Here is a 20,589-nt window from a genome sequence, read left to right as displayed (position 1 = left end):
CAGAAAATTAGAAAATAAAAAAAATTCAATGGAGAAAATAAAAATGACCCATAACCCCTCCCCCCCCAAAAAAAACCACACAAAAATAAGTATACTGCTTTTGCTGCATGGCATTAAAAATGTGAAAACAGGTGGTCAAGGAGCGATGAATGATTATTTTTATTTCCTTCTACATTGTTATGGTGATGTTTGTGCAGTCATTGGACTTCAGAGTGAAACAATGCTCCTAAACTGCATTATTTTTTTTCCCACAAAATATGCCCCCTATCTTTAACTTTAGTGGCACAAGTCACGTGCATTTCTGACAACCTTAGGAGCTCAGTGAGTGCAATGTCCCCTTTGAAAACAACGGAAACTTTGTGCTGAGCTTATTTAGTGCCTGGAGCAAGACAGCAAATGAGATCCAGGAGAATTCGGGGCTCAGGTACAATTCCAGATGACATTTGGGGCATATGTGCTCAGGTGGCACCTGTGAAATAGGGAGGGAGGGTTGGAGCCAGGGGCTTTGGCTTCCTGTTTATAATACAAGGGGTGACCAGAGTCTGGGGGTAGAGGGTCCTGGTGGGAACAGAGGCATTTCCCTGACAAACAGGGCTGCCTGTGCCCCTCTGGGCATCCTCCTCTCCCCTTGAAATAGAAGAGGTAAATGCAACCAACTGCTTGGAAATGTCCTCCTTACATTTCTCCAGCCCAGATGGTGGGGACCAGTGCTTTCCGTGATATATGAGACCCTCACTCTTGAGTGTTTTAGAGCAGTATGGCAAACATTAAAAAATAGTTATAGCAGAACCTCTTTTTACAAATGACCCTGTTTTTTTAACATAATGTTCAACTATATCTGCTTGTATGCTGAGAATGTGAAAGGAAATACCCAAAACATTAACAATCTTTGTTTGTATCTGAGGGATAGGATTGCACTTGATTTCTTACTTTTAATTTTTACTTATCTGTAGTGCTTACATTTTCTACATGTGTTATATATTTATACTTTTTACAAGAAACAAAGGTTTTTCTAAAAGGAGAAAGTGACACTCAACCCCAGAACCCCAAAAAAAGATTGATAAATTTTTTTATAAAAATTAAACACTTTTTGAGTCAAAAGACACCAAAAATAAATTTAAAATACAAATGACAGTACTGACCAGCTGCCCCCCTGCCAAATAAAATAAAGTAAAATAGATGGACTGATAGAAAATATTTGCAATATGTATAGCAGAAAAAGAATTTTAATTATTATGTACATTTATATCATATAAGTCAATAAGAAAAAGACAAATAATCAAAGAAAAATTAGACAAACAATAATAGGAATTTACAGAAGTCAAAGTAAAATTGTCCAATAAATGTATGAGAAGATCTCAACCTCATTAAAAACCAAGGAAATAGAAGTCACAACCAATAGCGAAATATTTTTTGCCTATCAGTTTAGGAAACATTTTAAAAATCGTTAATTAATTTAGAGTTTGTGATGATGCACACTGTTTTAAAAAAATTTTAAGGCTGGTAGTACCCCGTATCTACGAGGATATATACTGTTGGCGGAACTGAAAATTGGCAGAGTGCTTTCAGAAGAGAATTTAGTGGTATATACCAATAGTTTAAGTGTGTACACCTATGACACAGCGGTTCCAATTTTAGGCATCTAGCTCAGAGAAACAGTTACCCATGTGCACAAAGGGGTGTGTACAAGAAGAGGCATAAGTCACAAAACACTGGGAAGAACACAAATGGCTAGCATGCAAGAACTGTCTTGTAAATGATGGTTCATCCATTCTATCAAAAACCACGCAGCACCTAAAAAGATACAAGAAGATCTGTATGTGGTGACATGACCAGATAGGGCACCATAGCGCAGGGGTAACCAGTGAGGGCTCTAACACAGGCCCACCTGGATTCAAATCATGGTTCTGGAACGTCCTGGCTGTCAGACCTCGGATAAGCCACTTAAGCTCTTTATGCTTCCACTTTTCCATTTATAATCCTAAGGTTTTTAATGAGAATTAAATGGGTTAATACAGGTCCAGCATTTTGAATCGTGCGTGTCTCATAGAAATTTATCAAAAAATCCTAGCTCTTACATTTTACTAGATGAGTAAAGCAAATTGTAGAACACCAAGCATGGTATCAAAGCTTTACTGTTAAGGATAATATGTCTGTATGCACATACCTATTCATACATAGAAAATGGTTCAGTAGAAAACACTCCTCGGGGCCGGCCCTTGGCTCACTTGGGAGAGTGTGGTGCTGATAACACCAAGGCCATGGGTTCAGATCCCTATATACAGATGGCCGGTTAGCTCACTTGGGAGAGCGTGGTGCTGACAACACCAAGTCAAGGGTTAAGATCCCCTTACCAGTCATCTAAGTTAAAAAAAAAAAAAAAAAAGAAAGAAAGAAACATGCCTCATTAATTGCCATGTTTATTTCTGGGGAAAGAATGGGGCTTGGGTGGGGTGGGCACAGCAAAGAGGACTTATCTTTTCAACTCTTCCCTTCAGTATTGTTTACTTTTTTACAGCAATAAATGTAATATATGTAAGTACAATAGAAAGCAATAAAATGATTTAAAAACTTAAAACCACAAGGTTGCATGCACGCATACCTACACACACACACAGCTATACCCAGGGGAAGGCAATACAGAATTTTGTTTAATTCTAGGCTCCAAGATTTAGAGAGTACCTAATATTTTACTCACGGAATTTGAACAGTTGTGCAGTTTTCAACTGTTTATTTTGGCTACACAGGCAAGTTCCTCAGCAACATGGAGACAAATGAGTTTATTTCTTGGATAACAAGAATAATTTGTAGAAATAGAAAGATGCAAATGATCTGTTCAGTTAATAACACTCATCTGTCACAAATGTGATGCCTTCCACAGTTGACGGGGGACCAATTTCATCTCTCTTTCATCGGGCGTCCTCTTCCTAATTGCAATTGTGCGTTTTCCCATGGTCTCTAGGCAGAGAGGGTAGAAAAGCCTCATCCCATTGTGCAGGGTTATCTTGTGTCTTCAGAGGAGTTGCTGGTGGAAAGAGGGTCCAGGGCTTCCGGGGCGAGGGAGAACTTTCCATTTTGTGCAATTTGCCTTGGGCCTCATGTGACCCTCATGTATCGTTCTGAATGAGGAAGCATTTCGCTTTCTAAACCTCATTATTAAAGGAAACTATTTTTAGGACTACTTCAATCAAAGCAAAAATAATACTTATTATTATATGATACCTATGTATTAACCACCCAGATTTAACTGATTTAACCATTTTCATGTAAAAGCTTCTGATGTGTTTTTTTTTTTAAATTTATTTTTTAAAAATAAAACTTTTCAAATACAGCTAAACCTCCCCCCATACCCTCTCCTCCAAATCCTGTCTTTTACTACCTTGCACAGAGGTAACCAGCCTTCTGAACTAAGTGTATGTCATTAGCAAACATAGTTATAAATCTCCCCACCTAAATATGTACATCATTCAGAATCTTGGGAGGCACCTACAAATGGAGTGGGGACAGGTTAATAAAGGCTACCTTTGCAAATGTGGAGGCTGTGATAAGGGAACCCAGGGATGGTGAAGCACCTTGGGGGTAGCAACTGAAGGTACCCTCGACAGAACGGAGGAAGACCTGTCACTGCAGCAGAGGTCAACTGACAGCAGCTGTGGCCTTCAGTGAACAAACGCAGCCTCTGCCAACCCCAGCCTGGCAAAGAGGGAGTGGTCGGGTAAGGGGACCAGAGTTCATACCTAGCCTTGCGCTTCTCTCTTCTGCAGACTCCTACCGGTGCCTGCCATTGGATGAACGCAAAGAAAGCCAGAGGGACGGGAGCTCCCTGATGAAGTCTGTAAAGCCTCCCAAGGCTGGCAGAAGATAGAGAAGACTGCAAGACGGATCTGACAATTGGAGAATACTCGTATGTGTCCGCAAACAACACAAAGCACTGTCTGTGTGTTTTACAAATTCACTTAATTGGTATCATATTTTTCCATGTGCTTTTGCAGCTTGCTTTTTTCCATTCCATTATATTTTTGATATTTATCCATGCTGAAAAACGTAGCTTTAATTCATACATTCATTTTAGCTGCTCTGTAGGTTTCTCATCATTTCACCATCCCAAATAATGGTGCAATGAACAGGCTTGTGTACACCCAGCCTGACTTATATGTGCAAGAACCTTGCTTGGGTATATGTACAGAAGTATCTTTGTCGAGTGGAGATTATGTACATATCTACTGTACTAAGTCTTGCAAAATTGCTCCCTATTGTAATTATTCCAATTTCACTCTCATGGGGTGGGTATAAAAGCCCCTGTTCTGATTCTTCACTCTTACCACAGTTCGTGTTATCAGACTTGAAATCTTTGCCAATCTAATGGCTCTGAAATTGTATCCCATTGTTATTTTAATCCACATTTCCTTGCTAAAGAGTGCACTTTACCTTCCTACACCTCATAATCTCCAACAGTGATACTGAAATCATGACCAACTGATTATTACCCCAAAGCACATGTTAATGTTACTAATGTTCACAGAGTCTGTGGCCATCACAAGATACACCTTCAGCTGATTTCTCACACTTTGGACTCCCTAAGTTTTCCACACACAGAGCTCATGAATGCTGAGCACGTACTGGGTGATTTCATCAAGGAACGCTTGCCAATCCATTTCACAGGAAAACAACTCAAAACAGTGTTGGCTTCCCATGTTTTCCTGTCACTTTTGAGGAATCCTGTTGAAATTCAAGTCACTTATAAGCTCCAAGATTTTTTTCCACATGAGGAAGACAAAATATGAAACAGCAGGTGTCAGAAAGTCTGCATTTGTTTAAAATTTAAAAAGATGTAAAATGCTTATGTATGCATAGAATATTTTAGGGACACTATTCTAGAAACACGAAAGAGTGCTTGCCTCCGGGGAGGAGACAGAATAGACCTAGTTTCCATCATAGATCTTTTGGTATTCTTTGCTTTTGTTTGTTTTACTGCCTCCAAACAAACAAACAAACAAACCATAGAATATGACCTGATTTTTTCTTGTGACTTTTTTTTCATCCCAAATCATTTTGTTTTAACTTGCCATTAAGTGGGCTGGCCAGTTAGCTCAATTGGTGACAGTGCCACCTTGCAAATGGAAATTAAGGGTTCAGACCACCCAGACACACACACACAAAATTAACTTGCCATTAAATGGATTTTTTTTTTTTTTTCTTTTTTTTTGCAGATGGCCAATAAGGGGATCCGATCCTTTAACTTTGGTATTATGAACACCATGCTCTAACCAACTGAGACAACTGGCTAGCCTAAATGGATTATTATATACTGTCTTAGTCTATTCAGGCTGCTCTAACAGAATACCATAGACTGGGTGGCTTATAAACAACAGAAATTTATTTTTCACAGTTCCAGAGGCTGCAAAGTTCAACATCAAGACACTGGCAGATTTGGTGTCTGGTGAGGACCTGCTTCCTGGTTCATAAATGGCTGTCTTCTCAGTGTAACCTCACATGGAGAAAGAAGACAAGGGAGCTCTCTAGGGCCTGTTTCATAAGAGCACTAGTCCCATTCATGAGGGTTCCACCCTCAAGATCTAATCACGTCCCAAAGGCACAACTTCCTAAAACCACTGCACTGGGGATTATGTTTCAACATATGCATTTCAGAGGGACCCAAATATACAGTCTATAGCAAATATAGAGCTAACATCCTGGAAAAGGAGAAACAGCTGTCAAATGATTGCAAAATTGCTTAGAAACCTTTAGGCCGGTCTCACATTTTCATTTCAGGGAAATTGAATTTACTTTTCCATCTAGAAAACGATAACAGTGTGACTGTGCTATGTTGAAATCTATTTTTTATTTCATAAAAGATGCCATTGTACATTCCTCCCATGTTGCTGACGTGTTTACCTAGGTAGACAGCAGATGGTTTTGCTATCCTGGGCGTCCACATGCATGATCACTTCATCCTCTGCTGCTGTCTCTAGACAACTCCCTCTGCAGTGCTATTAGTGCTTTGCTCTGGTGGAGCCCTGGTCCCTGGAGAAGGGACTCATGCCTTTTGAATGAGTGAAAACATTTTCCTCAGAGCAAAGCAACTATCCAAATCAATGAAATCCCTTTCCTCACAGGCTCCAGTCCAAATACACAATTCTTACCTGCCGAGTATTTTTCAAAATATGTATTTTTGATCAATGAATACCCCAAAAGTTGTTTTGATTTGGGCATTAAGTTGTATGTTGACTGGTGGGTTAACTACTCTGGACCTCAATTTCTGTCTGGAAAGGGAGGTGGCCAGTCACTCTAAAGAAGTTAAAGTGTAGAAAGACTGATTAGAGCATTGTTTTTGTTTCATTTTTCAGGAACCCCCCCCCTTATTTTTTTCTCTGAGTATAAAAGTAAAACATGCACATTATAAAATTTTGGAAAATACAGAAGAAGAGTAGAAAAAATTTAAAATTACCCATAATTCCACCATGAAAGAATGTTTTCTCTGAAAGTAGAGTATACATCATAGCCCCTTGAACCCTAACATTCTGTGTTTAGACTCTGGCTGCGTAGAGGGACTATGAGCAATTTCTTTCTTTTTTTTTTTTTTCTTTTCTTTTTTTAAAGATGACCAGTAAGGGTATCTTAACCCTTGTCTTGGTGTTGTCAGCACAATGCTCACCCAGGGAGCAAGCCGGCCATCCATATATGGGATCCGAACCCGTGGCCTTGGTGTTATCAGCACCACACTCTCCCGAGTGAGCCACAGGCCGGCCCAGCAATTGATTTCTGCAATTGTTCTGTGTTGCCATGTGTAGACAAAGCTTGAAATAAACTGCTCATACAGCATGAGGAGGAAATGTGACTGCTGGACCCTTATGTAACAGAATAGGCAACCCTGAGTGTAAACAAGGCTTTCTTCATCAAGGAACGGAAATTGGTTACCAAACCAGTGCTTTTCAAGTGCAGACCAGGAGTTTGGAAAAAACAGGAAGTCACAGAAGATAGTAGAGAAAATTAGGAAATGAAAATCTATAGGCTCAGCTTGAAATTTGTTTAGATGATTGGACTGTTTTTCTCAAACTACAAAGAAACAGAGGGCTGGCACAGGACAAATCTAGTTAGAAAGATTAGTTTCTGATCATAAGAAGACCTAGAGTGTGGACCATCAAGTGAGGCAGACGTGGGTCCTAGTTATATTTTTAATAATAACAGAAAAAGTTTGGGAAGGCTGTGCCCATATAGGGAATTTGAGGCCAGGTAGAAATACCACAAGAAGGCAGCTCCAAGAGGTAACAGGAAAAATGGAGAAAATGATAAATCCGTAGTAGTAACAGTCCTAAGAGAAGGACTTGGGTTCAAGCCCTTTCTCTGGGAGGTGATCCCAGGACACAAAGGTAACAAAGTACTGCAGGTGAGACAGAGAAGAGAGACAAGCTTTCCAGCTGAGGGCCTATTGCAGATAACCAAGCTTGGTTGCACTGGGGGCCCATGAAGAAACAGAGTGGGACATACCTTAGAACCCATTAGAGAGCAGCAGCCTGAGGCATTTATCCACCACATCCACCCCCACTGACTGCTGCCCAGGGGCATTAGCACCTGCACTCACCTCAGGCATTCTGCACAGAGCTGTCTAGGATGGTGTGTTGCTGAGGCGGGCTAATGCAGCCACCATAAGCGCAGGTGGGCCCAGGGGATGTTGAAGTCACTTCAATAGTAACTTCTATACCACCCTGCCTTTCTATCTCAGCACCTCGTTTTCTTCTTTTTACTTGTCTTTTTTTTCCCTTGCTCTCAAAATGTGTGAAGCTCTCTGATAATAAATACCAGGTCTGCCTTGCATATTATATTAGTCAGGGTTCTCCATATATATAGATATATGTGTACATACGTATGTATATAGATAGAGATATACAGTTGACCCTTGAGCAACCCAGGGGTGAGGGGTGGCAATGCCCCACAGAGTCAAAAATCCACGTATAACTTTTGACTTCTCCCTAAATGAACTACTAATAACTTACTATTCACCAGAAGCCTTATCAGAAACAATCGATTAACACATATTTTGTATGTTATGTGTTGTACACTGTATTATTGCAATAAAGTAAGCTAGAGGAAAGAAAATGTTATTAAAGAAATCATAAGGAAGAGAAAATACATGTATAGTATTTATTGAAAAAAATCCACATATAAGTGGACGTGCACAGTTCAAACTAGTGTTTTTCCAGGGTCTACTGTATGGGGAGAAGGAACTGGCTCATGTGATTATGGAAGCTGAGAAGTCCAGACCCAGGAGAGCTGATGGTATAGTTCCAGTCTGAGTCTAAGTCAAAGGCAGAAGAAAACTGATGTTCCAGCTCAAAGTCAGGCAGAAAGAAAATTCCTTCTTACTAAGCCTCTTATTCTACTCAGGCCTTCCAAGGATTGGATGAGACCTACCCACACTGGGAAGGGCAATCTGCTTGACTCTATCTACAGATTCAAGTGTTAATCTCATCCAGAAACACCCTCACAGCCACACCCAGAATAATGTTTTGTTTTGTTTTGTTTGGCAGTGGGGGTCTGAACCCTTGACCTTGGTGTTACAAGGTGGCACTCTAACCAACTGAGGTAACTGGCCAGCCTTCAGAATAATGTTTAATCAAATATCTGGGCACCCCATGGTCAAGTTGAAAAATTAACCCTCACATATACTATTTTATCACAAAGCTTGCTATGTGGCTGGCACCTGGCAAATATTTGTGGAATGAAATCTCACAATGTTTTGATGTTGGTGTTGATAACCCCATTTTACAGTTGAAGACAAGGAGGCTAAAAGACTACCTGCCCAGAGTCTGGCAGGTAGTAAGTTACCTCTAAAGTTGTTTTCCTTTGAACATCCTGATATTTTCCTGAACTTTAAACTCACTAGCAACCACAGCAAGCATTTCTGCAACAGGGCCCCATGCACGCGATAGGAATCTAAAGAGCTACATGACATGTTTTATGCCTCTAGGCATAAACTTAGGATGTAGAGAGATAAGACGTGATCATGAAAAGAGGATACCAACACAAAACAGTAATCAGGATATGCTTTAATGTATTTATTTTCAAAATATTATTGAGCACCTACTATGTGCAAGGCAAAGTGCCAGGGCAGAAGGATACTGTGGTAATCAAAATCCAGGCTCTGTCCTTGAGGCGTTCCCAGTGATGGTGGGGTTGATTGAATTCAGGCTAACTTGGTGACTTGCTTTGACCAGCAGAACGGGAAGAGCAACACTATGCTAGTTCTGAGTCTAGAACTCAAGAGGCTTTGTAGCTTCCACCTTCTCTGTCTTTCAACACTCCTGCCACCATGCACAGAAGCCTGGGTTAGACAAATGGTGAGAGACCACATGGAAAGAGAGAGACCCAGCCAACAGCCAGCATTAAGGTTCCAGACATGAGAGTGAGACTCTTAGACCTTCCCAAGCCCCTCGGTCAAGCTGCTGCATGAATGCAGATACACGAGCAACCCAGGGCAAGACTGGCAGAAGAAATGCTGAGCTGAGCCTAGCCCCAGCTGCAGAATCATGAGGACACAAAATGGTTATTAGTTTAAGACACTGAATTTTTAGATGGTTTCTTTGTGAAGAAACAGGTAACTGATACAGGGGGGAAGCCTGATGTGGTAAGTAGAATGATCCCCAAAGATGTCCCTGCCCTAATCCCCTGGAACCTGGGAATATGTTACACTACATGACTACATGACTACATGACTTAATTGCAGTGGAATTAAGGTTAAGGATTTAAGATAGAGAGATTATCCTGTATTATCTGAGTGGTCCCAATTTAATCACATGATCCCTTATGGGCAGAAAATTTTCTCCAACTGGATTCAGAGCGATGTGGCAGAAAGGAAGTTCAGAGAGATTCAAAGTGTGAAAAAAGCTTGGACTTCTTTTTGCTGGAGGGGGCCACATGGAAAGCAAGAGAAGTAATGCAGGAAGCCTCTAGGAGCAAGGACAGGCCCTCAGCTCACAACCAGCAGGGGAAATGGGACCCCATGCCTATGACCACAAGGAAGTGAATTTGACCAACATCCTGAATGAGGTTGGAAGGGGACCCATCCCCAGAGACTCCAGAAGGGAACACAGCTCTGCCAACAAACATCCTGATCGCAGTTTTGTGAGCCCATAAGCAGATGACCCAGTTGAGCCACATTGTATCCGGACTCTGACCTAAGGACTGTGAGATAATAAATACAAGCTATTTTACACCACTAAATTGTGGTAACTTCTTACAGTGGCAATAGAAAACCTACGCCCTGGCATGTAAACTAACCACTGCAAGGCAACATCAGCAACATTACTTCCAAGGAGTGTGTCCCAAGCAATGGGTGGAAGAGGGAACAGGCAACTCTGCTGAGGAAAGCGGAGAAGGCCACCCAGAGGAGGTGTGTCTTTGGTCAGATTCCCCCAGAAGCAGACCCTGAGACAAGGATTCCAGTGCAAGCAGTAGCTTTAGGTGATGATCCCAGGAAACACCAGTAGGGGAGTGAGAAAGTGAGACAGGGAAAGAAAAGAAGTCAATAAAAGTGAATTATCAAGCAAATTACCATTGTAGGCAACTGCAGCTTTATCCTTCTGGGGGATGCTGGGATACAGTGTAGATTGTGCCTTAGAGCTCTTTATTCAAGAGACATGGGGACAGGGGGATTTACACATCAATTCCCATCCTCATTGGTTGAGAGCCTCTTTGGGGGACGTTAATTCCTTGGAACTCTGGCCTGCCATGTGGGTATGCAGAGAAAGCCCCAACACTTTCAGAAAGCTCTCAGACAAAAAGTTGCAGGTGGTGGCAGTTAGAAGTCTGGCTGGTGTGTACTGAACCAGCGAGGCCAAGGGGATATGAATGGGGCACCTGCGGCATTTGTTGTAAGGGGTGAGACAAAGACCAGAGAAGGCAGAGGGAATAACAGGTGTGCAACAGAGGCACAAGAAACATGCAAAAGAGTGTTGTGATGTGGTGAGTGGATTCAAGTCGGGAGTCGAACAGGGGTTTGAATCCTGACTCCCTCTCCCCACTGCTTGGTCACCTTGGGCAAGTTACTTCGCTGCTCTGAGAGTCAGCTGTATGATGGGAATTACATAAAGAGCCTGCCTCATTGGTTTATCACAAGGATTGAATTATTTTTATTTATTTTTATTTTTTTAAAAGATGACCAGTAAGGGGATCTTAACCCTTGACTTGGTGTTGTCAGCACCACGCTCAGCCAGCGAGCTAACCGGCCATCCCTATATGGGATCCGAACCCGGGGCCTTGGTGTTCTCAACACCGCACTCTCCCGAGTGAGCCACGGGCCGGCCCAGGATTGAATTAGATAATGTTTTAAAAGTGTATGGCACCTGGTCAGCCCTCAATAATAATAAATGCTAGTGGTGGTGTGGTGCTACAGGTGTGTGAATATTGATTAGTTGGCTGTGCCCACACATAGAGTGCATGGGGAACAATGGGTCCCATGGGGTTTCAGGCTAGAAAGGTGGTTAACAGGGTGTGAATTACCTTTGTAGTCTGTATTTTAAAATGTGGGCTTATTCTTAGAGAACATGAAACCATAATCCAGGATTTCTGAACCTGTGGGCCCGTGGATCCCAAGCAGTCTGTGGATAAACCTGGAGGTCCATAAATTTGGATAGGAAAAGAATCACCCCTACTTTCACTAACTTCCAACTGAAAATGATCTTTTCCTTCAGTGATGAATGTGGGCAGCAAACCACAGTGATACCAGCAGGAATTGCGACTTTGTCACCAGTGAAAAAGCAAGCAAAAAAAAATGCCCCAGATATTTACAGATTGCAGGTATCTTAAAATATCATTTGTACTCATCACTACTTCAAAGTCATGGCTTATAGATCTGTGGTTAGATTTTGATATTTAATAAATTAATAATGAAGCATATTTATGACTAGATCAGAAATTTGTTTTTAAAAATATTTTGATCAATGCATTTCAATATAATCGGTTACCTTTGTATTCCCATGTATTTTATTTTATGAATTTAAAAACATAGTTCTAGGAAGGGGTCCAGAAACTCCATCAGAATACCAAAGGGGCCCATGCAAGAAAACATAATAGCTGCTGGCTTTGTCGAGTGTGCTGTATTCTAGGGGCCATGATCTGACTTACAGCAAATACCCACTTATCTAATAATAAATTCCCACATCGAAGAGTTCTGAACAGAGGAGTCATGTGACCAGTTTTGAATGCTGGGATGATAAATGTACATCAGTGGTCCTCAGTCCCTCTTGCAACCCACACATCCATCAACAGCTGTGGCTCACATGGCCCCTGAGCCTCAGTGTGCAGCATCTGGGCTTCTTTGGGGACAGAGTTCACCATCTTCGAGGGAGTGAGTGTGTGGGTGGAAAAAATTCCTCTGGTTTTCTGAGAGTACCCTTGCCACCTGCAGCGGGTGTCCATCTCTCCTCTTCCTGGACAAACCCTGGGAGAACACAAACATTGATACACAGTGCTCTAGGTCTAGGAGCTCAAGAGAAGATGGCCATGATGGGCTCTTTCTGGAAAAGCAGAATTTGAGCATATCTTATTTAAAGAAGTGATTATCAGGGGGCAGGTGAGAAAATGGGGAGATGGAGGTCAAAGGATACAAAGTATCACATATGTAGGATGAACAAGTTTGGAGATCTAATGTCTAATGTGAGGACTACAGTTAATAAAATTGTATTGTATTAGGCATTTTCATTAAATAAGTAGATTTAGCTGCTCTTGCCACAAATAAAAGTAATTATGTGTGATATGTTAATTTGGTCACTATAGTAACCATTTTACTCTCTATATGTATCCCATAATATCATGCTGTAAACCTCAAATATATACAATAAAATTTATTTATTTTTAATAGTCCTACTGCAGTAACAATACAATTTATTTAAAAATTAAAGAAAAGAAGTGATTATGTTTAAATCTATCAGCATGAATCTAAATTTCAGTTAGATTAGAAACAAAGGATTTCACAGCAAAGCCTATGGGGCAGAGGCCTCATAGCTGTTCATGAAACCCCTTCCTCTTCCTCCTGGGACCTGTAGACCACATTTCTCAGCTTCCCTTGAGGTTAGGCAGAGCCATGTGTTCTGGTTAAGGGACAGTCGGTGGAGGTGAAGTGAATCACTTCCAGGCTAGGCTTTTCTAAACCTCCCACATGCAGCATTCTTCCATGCTTTTACCCCTTTTTGTTGTGATATTGGTGAATCCAACGTAATCACAAGGGACCTTATAAATGGAAGGACCATAGAGGCCATACCCCAGTTAAAGAGGATGTATCATTTCCATTAGGCCTAGAAAAGGCCTGGCCCTGTCTAGGTATGTACTCGAATGAATCACTGTGGACCAGATGATGGATGGCTGGGTCATGTTTCCACCCCTGGGGGTAAGGACTTGGTGCAATCAGCCTCATCAAGTCACGTGGACAGAATTAGTTTTTTGTTGCTACTGCAACAATTTACCACAAACTTAGTGGCTTGAAATGACACACATTTATCTTATAGTTCTAGAGGTCAGAAGTCTAAAATGGGAATCACTGAGCTTAAATCAAGGTATTGCCTGGGCTCTAGGAGAGAATCTATAAAGACCACTGAATCTCTTGGCTCGTGTCCCATTTCTCCATCTTCAAAGCCAGCAATGTCCTTCTCATACTATCATCTGTCTTGTTCTCACTCTCCTATCTCCCTCTTCTACTTATAAGGACCTTTGTGATTACACTGGCCCACTGGATAATCCAGGAAAATTTCTCCATCTCCAAGTCAGCTGATTAGCAATCCAATTCCTTCTGCAACCCTAATTCCCCTTTGCCATGTAATCTAATGTATTTACAAATTCCAGGGATTGTGACCTGGATATCTTTGAGGGGCTTTTATTCAGCCTACCGCATAGAACAAACACAATTACAATAAAACATAGAGAAAAGTTTGTACCAGCCAGCTACCAAAAAAAAAAAAAAGGAAGAGAAAAGTGGTTCCCCAAAGGGAGAAATGTTGGGTGGACAGAAAACATATGTCCTCTACCCTAACCTAGGATTTAAGGGTCTTGGCACACTTCATTTATATTTTTATTAAGCATTTGGGGCAGACATTTATGATCCCCGCAACCCACCTGACTTCAGTGCGCCTTTGATAGACAGTTCTACATACTTTGCCAGCATCCTTCATCAAGCATACATGAAAACATTTCTCTGCTTTCTCTAAGATAGTAGAAGGTGATGAGTCAAATTCAGGTACAACCTGGAAGTGCAGGGGGGTTACCCCTGGGAAGAGTCTCCTCCTGTGGGGAATGGGATCAGTGGTTAGTGGCCACAGCCTCTACCCTCTGTTGGAGTCCGTCTGATGTGCCTTCTGCATGGTTTCTCAGAAGGTCCCAGCAGGACTGGGCCTCAGTTGCCCACAGCAATAACTAGCTCATTAACACATCTTGTGTTGGCTTTTTTCCCTTTTCAGTCTCATTCTCTCCATTCCCTACTTCTGCTTCCTGGGATCACCTCCCAAACTACCTGCACCTACATCCTTCTCTAAGGTTTTGCTTTTGGAGGAAACCCAATTAAACAGCACTTATCACTGATGTTTTGTGAGTTCAGTAATTTAGCTGTCTGAACAGTGGAACCTGGCCAGAATAAACCAGTGTGGTTGTTTACAGGCATCTGTTCTGACACACTCATCTCCATTTGGTTGGTTGGTACCCATGACACAGAAGTCATCTTCCACTAATGACATCTGTCAGTACAATAACATAAATGACCATCCCTGACACGTCGTCCTTCTTGGCTGCTTATGAGGTTCTAGCTCAAGACATGTGGGTAAAGAATAGAAATATCTAAAGATGCAATCTTATCAGGTCATGTGCTAAAAGGTCTGCATACCTAAAATGGCGAGGAAAGGTTGTCTGAGGTCACCTTTTACTTCTTTCAGTTCAGTCTGAGGTCAGGGTTGTTTATTTGAGTTCTGGCAATAATCCTGGGAATTCATTTAGGTTCCAAGGGAAACATGACAGTGGACTGTACAAACATTGTGCTCCAGGCCACAGAAGACAGTAGGCACAAACTCAAAGAAAGATACCAGGGCTTTGCCATAGACTGAACAAATGCCTGATGGCTTTTGAGAAGTGTCATGCATTCTTGGTCGGCTAAGAGGGACATCATTTAACCTATGTACTAGAGGGAGATCAGGTAGAAATCAAAGGCACAGATCTCAAGAAGTTTTTTTTTTTTTTTAAAGACGACCTTACCGGTCTTAACCCTTGACTTGGTGTTGTCAGTACCACGCTCACCCAATGAGCTAACCGGCCATCCCTATATGGGATCCGAACCTGTGGCCTTGGTGTTATCAGCACCACACTCTCCCAAGTGAGCCATGGGCCAGCCCTCAAGAAGTTTTTATTATCTCTCTGGGGTGGTAGAATCCCTCCCGCTTCCCAATGCAGCATGCAGTCATTCTCTTCTGAAATCTTGCTCCCTGTCCCGGATGCTGGCAGAGGGCTGGGAATGGAGTCCAGCACTCTCAGTGTCCCTGGAAGCCCTCTTCCCAGGGTTGGGAAAGCCAACTCTGTGATGCAGGTTTGCATGTAGGAAGTTTATTGGGAAGTGCTTTTAGGGACAACAGCTTTGGGGGACTAAGGAAAGGAGGATTTGGCTTATGGGGAAGTTGGGCTTGACACTGTCATGATCTGGGCCTCAACTGATCCCATGTGGAGATCTGGAGCTGGGGTGGCCTTTCAGAGTTGTCCTGAATTGAGGCAATCAGTCATTAGACCCAAGCTACTCCAGGAAGGGCATGTAGCCCTCATCAAGGCAGTCACCAGAGGCCATCCCTCCTGGTAGCTGGGGGAGGGAGCAAGTGTCTGGGCCTGAGAGGGGATCTTGGCAAGGTGCCACACCATCCAGGACAAGACCCCTCTCCTATGGCCACATGGTCTCTAAAGGCACTTATGTCCCACCCCACCTTCAGTGACTTCAGACTTCCCTGAGAATAAGAAGAGCTGCTTTTACCTTGAAAATGCTGAGGGCTGGCTACACGTGGAAAATAAAAGCAACTTGCATTTCAGTAAATCATCCTGCCCGTGAGAGAAATATTTCAGAGCCTTCAAACAACTTTCACAGACATGGTCTGATTTGCTCTTCACATTAACATTTAACATTAGCAATTAACATTAAATAGGGTGGAATTAATTCCCATTTTACAGATGAAGAGGCTGAGGTATGGAGAAGGTAAATGCCTAAATGGCCGGCAGAGAAACCACGTGTAGCACCCAGGCCTTCTGCCTTTCATTCTAACATTGCTTCCATGCTGCCAGAGAATAAACTACCTTGAGTTGTCTCTTAAGCGTGTGTGGGGGACATCCACGACAGTCCTGGCCTTCCTTCAGGGCTACTGGAAAGAATGGCAATTTAGAATGGTTTCTTTGAGGGCCGGCCCAGGGCTCACTCGGGAGAGTGTGGTGCCGATAACACCAAGGCCACAGGTTTGGATCCCAATATAGGGATGGCCAGTTAACTCATTTGGAGAGTGTGGTGCTGACAACACCAAGTCAAGGGTGAAGATCCCCTTACTGGTCATCTTAAAAAAAAAAAAAAAAAAAAAAAAACAGAATGGTTTCTTTGTAAAGAGAAGAGCCTTCTAAGGATCCCATTTAAATACAAATGCTCCAGGAAGGAAGAATGAGGCCAGTTGTCCTTTTGGTGCAAGACCCCTTTCCTGTTGGACAGCAGGGAGATATGTGGAGGGAGGACACCAGGCAGGGACAGGGCACGAAGGTCCAGAAGCAAACAGCCTGCTTCTCGTTTGCTTCTCAGTGAGGCAGAACCTCTATTTGTTGGGTGTCTCCATCTTTCTCATGCCTACTGCATCCTGAATCCCAAGGGAATTATTAGAGAGGCTGGGTTAATGACTCTGCTGAGGGAGGTGAATCCAGTTAGGACCTGGAACCCTGGTGTGGCATTTCTGGGGTGGGGGTGGGGGACTTGGGTCAAGATGCCTGGCCTCTCTGGGCTTTGCTTTCCTCACCTGGGAGGCAGATGGTGCTGGGAAAATCAGGCGTTGGGAGAATTAGGTAAATGGAAAGTTCTTTAAAGGGTTTAAGAGAGTAGGATGGGGAAATCACTGGATGCTCTTTCATGTTATGGGCTGGATACTTTAAGGCAAAAATGCCAATCTAAGAACACTTAGGGTACTGCCGGTTAGTTAGCTCAGTTGGTTACAGCATGGTGTTGCAACACCAAGGTCGAGGGTTCAGATCCCCCAGCTGCCAAAAAATAAAAAAATAAATAAAAATAAAAACCCTTAAGTAAAAAGTTCATATATGGATATTTTGAGTGATTCTGCTCTGAGATCTGGAGATTATGTCAGACTACGTGTCCCTAAAAAATAGTTGTATTAGATTGGCTGCTTTGAAAAGCCATCTTTGCATGGTTCCTGGATCCGGCTCCCACAGCCACCTCTGCTGGGCCCTTCCTCCACCGCCGTGGAGTCTCAGCAGCTGTATAGCCAGAGTTCCCTACTGTCACTTTCGTTTTAATCCGCTGTGGGAATCACCTGTGAGTCCCACCACCTCAGACACGACCATAGACTCCAGCTCGAAGACGACTGGCAAGGACTGAGAGGGGAAGAAGGAAGCTGTGGAATGGGAATGCTAACGAGGAAAACCTGGAGCAGGAGGCTGATGATGAGGGAGAGGAAGTAGAGGAAGAAGGTGATGGTGTGGAAGAGATTGGAGATGAAGGTGAACATGATGAGGATACCTAGAAAGCAAAAAGGAAAAGTTAAACATAAAATAAGACACCAAAGTCAAGTGTTCGGATACCCATACTGGCCAGCTGCTAAAAAAAAAAAAAAGAAAATTAATTAAAAAAAAAATATGTATGTATACACACACACGTGCACACACATACATGTTGCAGCTATGACTTATTCACTTTCACTTCTCATCTCAGAATCTAAGCAGGCCACCTAGGAATAGAGAGGCCACCCATCTGCCCGCCTGGGGTAGCACCACCCACAGATGGCAGAGCTCTACCACCACCAAAACCACAGCAGGAATTTGAAACAGGGGAGGAAAAAAGAACCAAAAGTTCCAAGCCCTGCTTTTTTCTTTAAAAGCACTTTGAAATGGAATTTTTTTTTGCATTTTTCCACTGTTTTTCCTCTCTCTCTTTTTTGTTTTCTTTCTTCTTTTCTTCTTTGTTTTATTTTTTTTTCATTTTTAATTTACACTTCATATTTTTGTACATATTGTTAGGGATAGGCAATACTTAATGATCTTGGAAGACCAAACCAGCCTTCAGAGTGTTCTCTGTCCTACTTTTGACTTTTTACTTGTGTGGTGACCATGTTCATTATGCTCAAAGAAGAAAAAACGAAGAAAAAAACCCTTGTAAAAGAAAAACAAGACAACAAAAAAATATTATCCCGAACATTCCATTAAGTTTATTGTGTCTAAGTACCTAGCTGTACTATATAAGTAGTTGGTTTGTATTGAGATAGCTGAAAAAGCCAAAGATAAAATGTTTCTTTTTTTGTCTATAAAATTGCATTTATTTGTTTAATTGTTTTGGCTTATTTGATGTATGTGTGAAACAATGTTGTCCAGCAGGTAGCTGAAATTTTATTTTGCTGAGTTATTCTTTAACAACCAAAAAAATAGTTACAATAATAGATAAATGTAGTATATTTACTATGTGCCAGGCATCATTCTAGGCCCTTTATGGATATTGATTCATTTATCCTCATAACAATTCCTTAATGTAGACAGATGCAAAAATGGAGGCACAGAGAGGTCGAGTAACTTGCCTAAGATCACTCAGCCAGTAGGCATCTCTCTGGCCAGTTGAGAAGTCATGATCTTACATATAGAAGAATCTCAGAACTAGGCCAAGGCTATCAGAGACTCCTGGTTTCTAAAAGCCAAGAAGCCAGCCTCTTCTCTTTTCATTGTGACCTTCCAAAATTGCAGAGTATAATCCTTTCTGTAGCCCTTCTTTTGAAACCATTTTCTTACTCTGGGTTTCAAGAGAAAGCTGTTCTGTCTGCCCTTTTTAATTCCAGGTGAACTCCTTGCACTGCAGGATTTCTTCACTCTCAGTTGTCCTCACTCCATTCGCTTCTCCTCCTTTGTTTCTTTGTTAATCCCATATCTCTTGCTCTGAGAGTGTGTTAGAGAGTGCTTTACTTGTCCCGAGAGCGGTTTACCTGTGAAAGCTGGATTGCCATGATGTGGACCAGAACACAGCTGCAATGTCATTTGGTTGTTGGAGTTGAGCTATTTTGTGCAGGTTGTGAACTGCATAAAGGTGCAGGAATCACTTCATCTTTCTTTAGCATCTCTGTCAGAGCACAAGAAATACTTGTTGAATTGCATGGTAATGACTAAGACATGTGGTGAGTGAAAGAAGTCACCGAAGTAGGTCTGGCTGCGAGAGTCCTGGAGAAGCGGGTGGGGAAGGCTCTTTAGTTGTTTTACCTTCCTTGATAGTCAACAAGTGATCACTGAGCTCTCTCTGGCTCTGCACTGGGCACTGCTCTGGGCACTTAGCTATAACCTGGAACAATTCAGCAGTGATAGACTATGGACTTTATTTACTCATGTATTAATGTAGACTGTCAGTCCACCTGTCATTCCGTTCAGTAAGCATGCACACCTTTCATGTGTCCAGAGCTGCCTGGGATTTGGAGAAACAAAGATAAATAAAGCTAGGGCTTGCTCTGAGGAATTTACAGCCTAAAAAGGAAGACAGATAAAGAAACAGGTAGGAAGCAGATGCAAAAATTCAAAAACATCAAGAGCTTGAATCTTTCACAAGAACTAAGGAGGATTCAAAATGAAGTAAACCTTTGTTTCCCTCTTTACAATGTTGATAATCTGAACCTAAATGTCTTGGCTAAATGCACTTCTGGTTAATAAGTCATCAACTTTTCTTAAATGAAGCGATAGCCTATTTGCCTTCCTCACCCCGCCCCCCCCCCCCCCCACCTTATGCCTGGCACTATTTAGAAATAAATGAGAAACAAAGGGAGAGAGTGAGAGATAGAGAGAGAGAATGCCTAATATGATAGCATATTATCTTGCAAGTTAATTGATATCCTTTCTCCAAGCTCCAAGAATTTTCCCAGAATACAAAAACTTTTATTGTTATCGTCATGGTGATTTTACATTCACATCAATATAGTCACCAGGCTGGAGTCTCTAGTGGATTTTCCTGCTGATGCAGCAGTGAGTGAAGAACTTTACACTCCAGCAATCCAAAGCCCAAGTCTATCTTTCCTTGCAGAGCTAAGAGAATGGATTCCAGGAATGCACATCCCTGACATTTCCATTTCTTTAGTCTGGAAACTTCATCACTGCAGTTGATGGAGGTAAGATTTTAGTCTTAGATGTGACTTCTATGGTGAAAATATCAAGGAGCTTTCTTCTGAATAATTAAATGGCTGTGCTAAGCCAGAATAAACAAAAGGATAAAAAGCATCCTTTTGTAATCAGCTGGACTTAAAGGAGCCAAGGCCAATTTTTATTCAATCTGCTTCAAGTGAAACAGTATCGGCTTTCACTCTTTTAGTGGCAGGGAGAGGACACTTTTGCCATCAGATATTTTTT

This window comes from Cynocephalus volans, chromosome 1 (genome assembly GCF_027409185.1).
Source record: "Cynocephalus volans isolate mCynVol1 chromosome 1, mCynVol1.pri, whole genome shotgun sequence".
Taxonomy (NCBI): Eukaryota; Metazoa; Chordata; class Mammalia; order Dermoptera; family Cynocephalidae; genus Cynocephalus; species Cynocephalus volans.
The sequence above is the reverse complement of the archived record's forward strand: the minus strand, read 5'-3'. Positions refer to the sequence as shown.